General features: G+C 35.4%; 1 long non-coding RNA gene across 1 annotated transcript; it reads right to left on the bottom strand.

Annotated features, from left to right (window-relative positions):
* Positions 1-691: 691 nt before the first annotated feature.
* On the bottom strand, positions 692-12,517 carry LOC128550651 (uncharacterized). The gene is made up of 2 exons (XR_008368358.1): positions 11,969-12,517; positions 692-907 (listed from the first exon to the last, which is right to left on the bottom strand). It is a non-coding gene; the product is annotated as an uncharacterized LOC128550651 (long non-coding RNA).
* Between the last annotated feature and the right edge of the window lie 307 nt (positions 12,518-12,824).

A 12,824-nucleotide genomic window follows, 5' to 3' on the forward strand; every position in this document is an offset into this window, starting at 1 on the left:
AAAGGTAGAACAATAATCTAGCTATGCTCAGTGCAAAGCATATGAGCTGTCGTACATGACATGGGCAACCTGCAGTTTTCAACTTTCTTACTTTCGCAAACTAGCGCGCACGAAAAGCCGCCTTGTGCGCTCGTATATTAATGTGCGCAGACATCTAAAGGTAATTAGGTAAATTTTCTGGGTTCAAGAAATAAGAGTTGTTAGTTTACAGTATTAAATATACTTGCATTATGTTATCTTCTTAAAATATTTATTCCTTTAAATATCAAACTTTAAACACATATTGCCAACGATTTATTTAGTCTTGGTAGAAAGCTTAAATTCGTACAATATTGTTACGGTCCAGCTATGTTTCAACTCGATTAATGTGCGTAACTGTGGTAACGTGTCAACGGCTGCTGGACTCGTACAGTTGATCTGTTATCAAGACGGACTAATATTCGATCACAATAATTACAGAATACTATATTCTAGTATCTGTAATGATCCTGCGAGCTCGTAGAGGTGATCTTTTACCCAGACAGACAAAGACTTGATCACAAAATTACAGAACACTCAGAATTCAAGCATCTGTAATGGTTCTGTAAAGCTTCTGTAATATTGGTGTAGGTATGCTGAGGGTAGAAGATAAATGCTTAGGCTGCTTAAGAGGGTCCGTACCCAGTTATCAATAGAAAGAAGAGCAATACTGTTCCAACTTTACTGATTTTAATAGATGCCTATAATCTGGCTTTACGACTTGATGATTTCCAACATGTACGAAAAATATGTTCGTGAACGTATAATTTATGCTTCGAAACGGCGCACACTTCTGACGTTCAAAATCCTCCGTAGAAATAGACGAAGTTTGGTTAATAAATATTATAATACGGCTTTTCTATATAAAGATCTTGTTTGAGTCAGTGACCTACGGAAGCCTATTGGGGCCGTTTTGACTTAGAACTTAGACTTTTTAACTTAGATCTTAGAAATTAGAACTTAGATCTTAGAACTTAGGTATTAGATGTCCACATACACCCGGGAAAACGCCATATTGGACCCAGAAAGCCGGATGAATGGAGGTAAGACAATTTTAGTATTTTCCACGAATACTTATTTGCTGAGATAAAGTTTGTTTATTGAGAAAGATCGAAACAGTTGAGTTATCCAGCAGTTCCGTCCAATAATCAACTAATGAAAAGTCCTGTCTTCTGCGTGGTGTTCTTTGAGGGTAGTGACCTTGGGAAAGAAGACTGTTTCTGCTCAATATCTTACAAACCAATGACCTTAGGACCTTCAACGTTTATGGTTGGTCATGTTCTCTATGTGACCCCTATGGTATCTAAAGTCACTATGTAAAAGGTAAAGGTAACAGTCACATCAGATAGAAAAACCGTTTGTGTTTAATATCTACCAATGCAATGTTGTAGAACCATCAAACGTAGCGAAAAGATTGGTCATGGTCAGTACATAAACGCTATTGTTGTTTAGGTCACTAAATCAAAGGTTAAGGTCACATAAGTCTCAAAAACAAAAGCCGTACCTGCTTTGGTAGATGACCCTAGTATGTTTAAGATCAAAGTCACGGTGACCTTGGAAAATTTCGTCTGACAGCACATCCTGTGGATTGGGGTTCTGACACTTCTGTGTTGTTCTGATATTTCTTGTTATCATTGTCTATGACATCACATGTACTAAGTGAAACATGTTTTTGGCATTGTAGGAGGACGAAAAGGAACCAGAACTTATTGCTAAACAATCAAAAACGAAGGTTACAAAGTACAAGTTGCACATTGGCTGGGTGAACTACCAGAAAGGAAAGTTTCGACAAGTAACATCTAGATATGGCGGTGGCACTCGAGAAGTTGTTTCATGAAAAGTACGTTTTACAGACTGTTGAAGCAATTTTCGAAAGGCAAAAAAACTGTTTTTCCCTCATGGCAAAAGCTGTTTTGGTTTGTTGTCAGAAATGAATGCTTGTTTGAGTACATTTAAGGGCGACCAGACTGAAGCATTTCATGACATTGATGGGAATAAGTGAAGTCTCCATGAGCAAGGTCATTGGAAATAATTGCTGCCACAGATAAAAAAAGGACGAATCTTCTAAAGAGGCCTCTGAAGATGAATCAGGGATGAAAAGCACAATAACACAAGGTATTGAAACTAGACATGAAATTAAAATGGATGGAGCTGATGGAAATCAAAGTGCAGATAAAAATCCATTTTCAAATTTTAAGAAGTCAAGATTTCTTGTAAATGGAATGAGACCAGGGGAAATATCAATCAAGTACACAAAAGAAAAACAGTCATTGTATGACAACTCCATATAATATTTGAGTTTCTATTCCGTGAAAGGATGTTATGAAACGACTTCAAGGAAAACAGCCTTCGAAGAATACAATCCCTTCCTGGGTGGATTTCGGATGGCAAATATGTCAGTTGGTGGAATAACGATACACATTCCAAGAGTGGTAAACGTGGTAAGTCGTGGCCTGAATTACAACAGTGAAGAGCGGCAGGCAGCTATTGAATTATTGCAGAGTTTAAATCTAGATATCTCAGTTGTATAGGCGCACATGAGCTTAGTCTCATGTTAGATTTAACGATGTCTCATAGTTGATTGAAATTGTGTGTGATTTTAGCTCACCTGAGCCAAAACCTCAAGGTGAGCTTTTGTGACCACACCATGACTGTCGTCCGTCAAAAATCTTTTTCTTCAAAACCACTGGGCAAATTTACTCCAAACTTCACAGGAATGATCCTTGGGTAATCCCCTTTTAAAATTGCCCAAAGAATTGAAATCCATGCAGAACTGTGATTGCCATGGCAACTGAAAGGAAAATCTTTAAATATCTTCTTCTCGGAAACTGTCAGCTTGATTTGAAAAATATTTTGTAGGAATGATCCTTGGATGACTCTACAACAATTCGATAAAATCATGACCGCCTGGGGGCTGAACTTATTTTCCTTTTATGTCTCTATAGTAAACTTCAAAAATCTTCTTCAAAACCACTTGGCAGATTTACACCCAAACTTCACAGAAATGTTCCTTAGGTTGCCCTGCAATTTTCTCTGGATCGTCATGAAATTTGAAAAGAACGTTTGTCTTGATGAAGTCTAGGTCAAGTTGAAATATGGGTTATCTGGGGTCAGAAACAAGGACAATCGGTAAAATAAAAAAAAACCCTTGTGTATGCAACAGGGGCTGCATTTTACACTGGATCTTCATGAAATTCAATCAGAATGTTTGGCTTGATGAAATCTATGTTAAGTTTGAATACGAGTCAGCACGGGTCAAAAAGTAGGCCACCTGGTCAAACCAAAGTAAAATCTTGTGTATGCAATAGGGATTGCATTTTACACTAGATCTTCATGAAATTTTGTCAGAATGTTGGCTTGATGAAATCTAGGCCAAGATCAAGTATAAGTCACATACTAGGTCATCCAGTCAAATAAAAAAACATTTTGTAATGGAATTAGTCCTCTCCAGGCTTTTCTTAGCACAAATTCTTCAGTCACATTTTTAGCAAGATTATTCCAGGTGTTCTCAGGTGAGCGGCCTAGGACCATTTCGTCCTCTTGTCTTAATTTCTCATTGCCATATTGACAATGTTCCTTTGTAGTTTAAACATTGTAAGCATTATTCTTTCTTACTTTTTAAAGTTTATAGAGTCTTATTGAAGTTTTATAAGTTTATCTGGTTTTATTAGCTCATTTCAGCTACATTAATATTTGCTTCTTTGTTGTCCAGAATTGTTAGCACTGTTCACAATTTCTCAAGCTGTAAAATGTGTCTATGTGGTTGTTTAAGCTCATCTGACCTCAGTTCTTTTGTTAGATCTAATGAGGTTTTCTCTGGCAAGAGAAAGTATACACATACGTGTGTACACTTCCACAGTCATGTGAATAGTTCTAAAGTTTGTCTCGTACAAAATGTGTACAAAAATAGTTGGCCACATTTCTGATAACTTAATTTTTGACATTAAAATTTGTTTAGAAATTATTCGATTTCTGTGTTTAATGAAGTTAAAAGTTGTTATTGATATATTTAGATTCCTTTGTTGTAATATCTCCACTAGTATTTTTGTTACTGATAATCTAGGTTAATGATGACTGAGGCAGTCTTTTTAAGTAAAACAAATTGCATGCAAAAGTTATTTCCCTTTTACTGCCAAAATCTCTACCAACATCAACAACAACAACAATATAAGGGTGATAACTATCAAGAAAGGAAATATTACTTTATTAGTCCGATTTCTTTATTTCTGAAGCACCAGCCTCAAATATTCATACGGCATTATCTTCACTTCACACATTGAAGTGCAGAGCAACGGAAAATTTCTTTTTAAAACTGTCAACCAAACATACATGTACTCACGTAGTAATAGAATTATACTGCATGTCCAAGTTTGATAATTTTGGCACATCTTTAATGGAAATTAAGGCAGCATGTTAGACCAACACAAACCATTATGTTCAGAAGTGTACATGCGCTTGCACAATTGATTATGGCTACTGACTGATACATTATTTTAAGACTCAACGAGATAGGAAAACTAAGCTTTGGGAATTGACTTTTTCCTGCAGAACAGTTTTCCAGATATTCCTAGGTAATGTATTGTAGACAATTTTCATTGTTGTCCATTTCGTCTATAAGTTTTAACATAGTTGTAAACGAGTTGCAAGGGCTCTTTCGCATTTATAGTTACAGAGCAGTTTGAGAACTAGTTAACACTAAAGTTTAAAATATTAAATCATATATTTTATGGATTATTACTTGTGATACTTAAGTAACGGTATTATTAGTGGAAAGAGGATGGGAGACGTAAGAATTGATAAGATTTATGATTGTGTTACAAGTTGTACATCTTTATAAAATTTCCAAGTTCTAAAATAATGTTCTAAGTTGTAACTTCTAAGTTCCAAGTTGTTAGTTCTAACTTGTAAGTTGTAAGTTCTAACTTGTAAGTTCTAAGTTGTAAGTTCTAAGATTAAAGTGGTTTCTCAAAATTTTGAAGGTCATCTTGGATTTTGAGCAATCGGCCCAGTCATTACAATATCCATTTCCTGAAACTACATACAACGTACATTTTATACATATGAAAATATATCGTGTTCAAAAGTGCAATTATATCGGTCTGGGCTCTGGGACTACTTGCAAAGATACTCTAGATTATGAACAGGACAAAACTAAAAGTTTATTTATCCCCCGCAAAAGTCAAAGAGTGATATTAGAAATTGTCCCCGTCTGCGCGTCCGAAACGCTTTTGTACGGAGCATAACTCCAAAAGTACTTGACGGATTTCTTTCAAACTTTATACACTGACAGAGTACATCGGGAGGAAGTGCTGTGTGCAAGAACAATAACTCTAACTTGCCGATTTCTTAATATTCCCATTTTGTCCGGAGCATTACTTCAAAAGTACGGGGCGGACTTCCTTCAAACTTCATACACTGACAGAGTACATTGGGGGAAGTGAAGTTTGCCAGAACAATAACTCCACATTATCGGTTTTTTAAATTATTCCCCTTTATTATATTTACTTTATCATTTTGTCCGGAGCATAACTCCAAAAGTACTAAACGGATTTCCTTCAAACTTCATACACTGAGTATATTAGGAGCAAGTTTAACCTTAAATTCACGTTTCCCGACGAGGGATTGGCCATGTCTTACATGGCTCTTATTTTAATATTGATCTTAAACACAGTTGTATCATCTATTAACATATGTAAGTACCAGTATGCAAAAATTCATTAAATATCAGGAAACAAATACATTTATGTACATAATTATTTCAGAGTACGCCAGATGCGAATAAATTACTCCAGACATAAGGAAAGTATAGTTTCATTTGTCTTATTTGTCTCCTGTTTTAAGAGTACTGCTTATGTACGCCTTATACGTAACGCTTAAAACACTTAACAGTTTCAGAATAATTTGATTTCAGTCAAGACACAAGTTTGTAAACACTTTAAAACGGTCCACAAAATATGAACTTGCCGCCAGTTTAACTAACAATAAAAAATTCAACGACTGGCTTACTTTACCGTTCATCTATGACATCAGCTAAATTTCTACGAAATACAAACTGTCAGATACATATTTGTGAATATTTAACTATCAAGTGTAGCGCGTGTGTGTACATGATCCGGAACAACAGCTGAAACAGTTATTTTGTTTCGTCTGAATATAGCTGCTTTTGGTCTCCATACAACTCCATGCATTATTAGTTACACTGCTTGTTGGTGACAGGATACGGGATATACGCTGTCGAGGAAATCCATATCAGGCGAGATCGAAGCTCGAGCCTGATATGGATTTTCGAGACAGCGTATATCCCGTATCCTGTCACCAACAAGCTGTGTAACGATTTTACCTTGCCGACTACCCTTTACTTACATGCTATAATCAACATATTTTGTAAATTAGCAAACAAAGCTACTCACAGTGCAGACTGGAATCCTACAATCATTTGTTTGGTCATCATGTTTTGTTTATAGTTGATTTACACCAGCCATAAAATGCACAATGACCTGTGTTTTAGTTAAATCACTAAACACAAAAGCTCATTTACACAGGTTATGAACTGGTTTAGATCAGAAACACTAAAAAACTTCTTGTTCCATCCCATTGAAAGTCACCAGATTTAAGGTACTTCCGCAAATTGAAATTAGAAATTCATGTGAAAAATCAGAATCCTCGAAACAGCTTTCAAAATGCAAGGACACAAAAAATATATGATAAAAGTTGAAAAGATATATCTGTAGGTAAACTTGCGAGCATGAAAGCTACGCTGAACCCTATCTCCACAGTGCTTTGGAAGAAAATGAGTGAAGATTTTTGGTGCAAAATTTCGGTATCGTATGTAACCTAAATTGCTATAAAATATTTATTTTCAAATCAAAGAAAAGCCAAAATAGTGCATACGAGCGTTACTTTTTCAAGAAAATGTCGTTAAACATTCTAATGCGCAAAACACGTTCACAGTTTTTCTAAAATATTTCGCCGCCATGTTTATTTCAAGGAATTAAATATATGATTGTTCTTTTACCTCAGATTTCCTTACTGAAATATAATGCCTCCTATTCACGGTTAGAGATATCCATTTAGTATAGTTTAGCACTGCCCGATCTCCTTAATCTGTTACCGATCCTTTACATTTAAAGATTAAACGCAATGTGTAATGATAGTTTTTTCGCTTTACACACCATCTTTGGACAAGAAAGGCGTTTCACTTAAAATTTGTAAGCATCCGCTGGCAAAATATTATTGAAAGATCGGAACTTTTTCTAAAATAAAGTTCAATTTCAATCATTTTCAAAAACTGGAAATATTGCACATTGTGTTGAATACATAAATAAAACAAAAATCCCCAAAATAAACCATTTTAGAACTTTTCCGGGAACTATAAGTTTCAGCCGAACAACGCATTTCAGGATGACACAAAACTGGTTTCTCTTTGTAAACAGTGTCAAAGTTCACCTGAGGGACATTGCTGAAAAAGTAAAAGTGCTTACTTGTTTCAGTTTTACATCCTGTAGAAAACGATCAACTTTCAACTTTAAATGCATATATGTTCTAAAATTATTCCAATATCAAAAACCGTCCGATCTTTTCCGTGAGAAATAAAACGAAGCAAATTTAACTATTTGTTTACACTTTAACCATGTGAAATTAAAGGCATGTTCTATCACGAGACTCCCGTGCATTTTGAACTTCGTGGTGAATAAACTGAATTTACTTTAAAGTATGGTGTCTCAGTTGAGCCAGTTATTTGTTAATTTCAGAGAACATACATTAAAGTGTGTGTGTGTGTGTGTGTGTGTGTGTGTTTGTTCGGGTTTAACGTCTTTTTCAACAATTTTTCAGTCATATAAACGACGGTGTCTACTTGTAGCAGTGAGCACAATGCCCAACTTTATAGTGCTGCCTCACTGGAATATCACGCCGTAGACACGTGACATGATACCCTACCTAGTCACATTATACTGACACCAGACTGTCCTAGCACTATCCTCTTAATGCTGAGCGCCAAGCGAGGAAGCTACTAGTACCATTTTTTACGTCTTTGGTATGACGCGGCCGGGGATCGAACCCACGACCTCCCGCTCTCGAAGCGGACGCTAGATACCACTAGGCTACCTAGGCGGTTCATACATTAAAGAAGTGCTTATGAGATTATGCATGTGTGCGCATATTTCAAAGTCTACTTTATATTAACGACTATAGAAAACAAGTGTGCACTCGGCAAATAGCAAGTCTTTTATTTTCAGGTGTATACTGAACACTGATCCTTATGTTTGTACTCGTTATCCTTGGTTTCGTAGACAGTCTTAGTACTGGACCGCTGCTTCCGCTGTCATCACCGCAGTAATATAAAGTCAGTGTCCATTTCTATGCCGGAATTTCAATACACATTTATTATCAGTTTATATCTATGAAAGTGTGAAAAAAATATTATTGTTTAACGAAGAACAGTAACTTTTGAGATCTTTCTGATTTTAATCATCAGGTTTTCGCCTGAAAAGTTCAACTGATTGCATTTTGTTTGTTTTGTAGTTATCTACAATTGTATACAAATTGTATTACCTCCTAACATATTTGGCTGTACATTTTTGTCTGCGATTTATTCTCACTGCGTTTTTAAAAACATGCTGCATAAATTCTCATAGTGTATAAAAAGTCGATAGATCAAAACTGGTTAGTTTACGACGCATGAAACATCTAATAAGGAATCTCTATAGGCCTACACATCGAACTTGTCCCGGACCAGTATGCGGAAATACTGTGGCCCAATGTTTCAAGATTGTCTAAAATGTTTGCATATATCGTGATAAAGCAAATATTTCGATTGTTTTTATAATTAATAAATATAAAATCACGTATGTGTGAGAAAGTTACGTTAAGTAATTTCGGTAGTTACCGCAAGAAGTTTCGAAAATTCTATTTGCTCCAAATTTTCCTTGAGATAAGCAGCGTGTAAGTCGTAAATTCCACTGTAATAAATTAAACCTTTCTTATACTTGCACAATCCTTTAAACGAATTTTTGATCATTGCCAAATCTTGGTCGCATTAAGTCGGAGACTTTTCTTACAATTTTAGGCAGTTTGGTACACCATACATAGAAAAATCAGTGTGTGCACATTGCACTACTTTTATGTATGTTGAAAATAGCAATATGTACAAATGTATTTTCGTTTTAATACATGAAGTGGTCAGATTTGAAAACATATTTTGTAATAAGTTAAGTTCTATTCAGTAAGACAATTCTCCTATGCACTAATTGAAACTTTGAACTAACTTTTGCCATTCATGAATTTTTAATAAAGTATTTTGAAAGGATTTATAAATCTAACCAAAAATTTGGAAAAATACAGGTAAAATATCTGCTTTGTTTATTTCCAAATTTTAGTATCACTTTTTATACAGCTACTTTTAGTTCAGGTCTTGCAAACTGAGCTGTTTTTGTGCTGCGGAACAGCTGCATTTGAAAGCTTTGGTTCACTATATTTTCACACCTCAAATGAATGTCACTCTAAATTCAAGATGGCGGAAGTACCTTAACGATGTCACAAATGTCTTGATACTTTGGCTTTCATCCCGTTTCCTGTTAAATCATTCATCTTGCATGTAGATTAAATGATCCTACAACACACTGCTGAGTAACAAATATGTCAATTCCTTTATTTTACGGTGATTTAACTTTGAAAGTTAAAGCAAGATTTCAACGTCCGCGTATCCCATACAGAGTTATTCCGCTTTTACGATTAACTTTTGTCAAACTTCATGAGCCTCAACTTAAGTAGAATGAAATCGGCAAGAAAACACTAAATTTACTCTCGGAAACGATGCTATAGCTGGAGCTAATAAATAATCTGACTTGATTCAATTACGCCAGTAGTGTGGCAGCCATTTTGTTTTAATCAAAATTCATATCTGAAATATACTAGCAGGATATGGAATATATCCTGTCTCCACGTGACGTCTATTGACCAATAGAAATGCAAGAAACTTGTAGGAGGCAAGATAAATCTCGATATCTTCCTGGTCAACGTTATGACCAAAGTCGTGTCCGCTATATATTTCAGGTACAAAAATCATAACATCTGGCATTCCACACGGATTATCTGAATGCTTCTGAGCTCGAATTTCAGGGACATTCCATTCTTGTGCACATATCGAGTACTGCTTGGATTAAATCCATGAAGCAGTATTTCAAACATTAAGGTGTACCCTGTTTGTTATATCAAGAACATTCGCATCCACCATGCCCTTAAAATACGAAATCTACTAGTGAACACCTTGTCTGCGCAATATTCCCCACCAAGATTCTATTCGCTGGTTAGATGCTCTTCCCATACATAAAGCTTTTCAAACCAGAAACACTGTCTCTACCTTCGTATCTGAAAAAAAATGGTTGCAGCAATGCCGGTTTTGCATTTTCAGTTCCTCTGTCACAACTAAGTAGCCTTGGCACAATACCTAATTCCTTTACTGTTTCTAAAAAGTATGAAGCTATTACAGATGGTGAATTATTACTGTTCGCTACCTCAAGCCATAAAATTTCGTCGGCTGTAACCATCGATTGCCCCATGTATACTTAACCCATATGGCTTACGTTTATCATAACTATCTACATGCCATACGAAGTTCGGACCTTTTGATGCGTATTTTCGCCTTTTCAGCCGGTGTGCTTTTCGTATGGATGTATGTCTCTCAAAAGCCTTAAGACTTGATATCGCGATACCACTAGGTGATAATCTTTCACTAACTTTTACCACAAAGATCGATAGCTCATACACTGACCACTTCGCTGGATTGTTGCATGAATATGATCCTTCACAATACCTTCTGGTGTACGATTTTTACGTCTAGATAGATTATTAGCTTTTAAAGTACGCTTTAGCTGACGCAATTTAATGCCATTTAAAACGTATAGCATTGCTAGTATATCATTGTATGGGAAGCAACACATGAAGTATGTTCTAATACATTCGAGCCTTTTAAGATGTGCTCCATGAATGGTATCGGTAACTATTTACTGTTGTTATATAGACGAACAGCACTCCAAAAATCATTGTGTAGTAAGACGTCATGGCTGTTGTCTGAAAAAAAAACAAAACAACAAACAACATAACAATTGACATTTTAGTAAATACTGTAAAAGTATAAAAAAATAATTTTTGTAAATACTGAAAAAAAAACAACATAAAGATGATATTTTGTAATTAGTGTTTACTACTACTGTAACTACTACTATCTTATGATAAGAGAATTGAAGATAAACGTAAATGCAAAATGCACTACGGTACCAGATATCTTTAAAAAGTTTGCTCTAAAGATATTACAAAGTGTTTATATCCCGTAGTATTGAAATTGCAATACAGTAAGTTCTTGATGACTGAACATCCCTGTTTTATATTTATGATATTCCTCTTTGTGCCAAACACGAGTAAATAAACCTACAGTGCCTTTTCAAGAGCTGTTGACCTGCATGGTCTGTCATACTTAATGTCCAAAAAGGGGACCAAACATCGGTTAAAAAGTGTCGAAAAATTATGGAACTGCAACTGTGCACAGCTGAACTAAACCACAGCAAACCTGCGAAAACTGGAAATTTTCTGAGTGCTGGAGTTTTTATGTGGAAGACAACCCTGGGTTAGCAGAGTTTAACTGTATAGGCATACATATATTTTAAGTGCAGTACTATCCGCTTGTATATGACTGAAAACTTGTTGAAAACGATCGTTAAACTAAAGAAAACAAAATTAAAAACATCAAAAAATAAAATTTGAATTTTTACCTTGTTCTTTCTCTTCCGGTCCTCACTGTGTTTTTCTGTAAATTCGCGCTTTTTTATATTTCTAACATCTAAGCTCTAAGTTCTAAGGTCTAAGGTTTAAGTTCTAAGTCATAACTTCTAACTTCTAATTGTTTTCATCCAAGTTCTAACTCAAAACGGCCCTATTAGGCTTCCGTAGTGACCAGTATTAAATGCGAAAATAATTATAAAATAGATCATCTACGTTTCCAAAAATGCGTATCAAATTCTAGATATTGCAGACCAGTTATGTAGTGTTTTAGCTTTAGTCCAAAGAGGTAAATGGAAAGTCCAACTGGTTTAAGTACCATTTAATTTCGTAAAATTACTGTTCTTTAGCCGTAACGTATGCTAGAAAGCTGTTGTAAAACTGACTGCAGTCGAACATTTCCAGCCCTATTTATACTAAATCTAAGGAAACGAACAAGAACTTGTTCGGAAAATGTTCGACGGTTCGTTTTAGTTGACGTCCAGTGTTCGACGTTCGAAAATCGCTCGATTGACGTTCGGAAACGATCAATTTTTGTACGGACGAACGCTGTCAACCAACCAAACCAACCAGAGAAAATACGATCTCAAGCTAAAACTGAATGAAACTTTGATAGAAAATTACTGTTACAAAGAGAAAAGGCTTTCTTAAAATGATTAATACCATGGGATTTCCACCAAAATAAGTCTTTTGCCGAAACATAGTGATTTACAGTAATGTAAACAATACACAACGGAAGTTATACAATCCCATCATGCATCAATGATCATGGCTGACGTAAACATGAAACATGCATGTGAAATAACAATAAATGCAGCTTTCTTGCAAAGTGTGCGCCGTTTACGAGTTAAAACACTGGTAATCATTAGATATAATAACATATTTCATACCCCTAACTGTTTATAGCGTGACATTAAAGCTTGTTGGCAAAATAACCATCATTTGCATCACAACAACAACAATAACAACATGTTACAATACGAAGGTAATGGTAGGGTATATCATTACCCCCCCCCCCCCCACCCCTCTTA

Source organism: Mercenaria mercenaria, chromosome 18 (genome assembly GCF_021730395.1).
Source record: "Mercenaria mercenaria strain notata chromosome 18, MADL_Memer_1, whole genome shotgun sequence".
In the NCBI taxonomy this organism is placed as follows: Eukaryota; Metazoa; Mollusca; class Bivalvia; order Venerida; family Veneridae; genus Mercenaria; species Mercenaria mercenaria.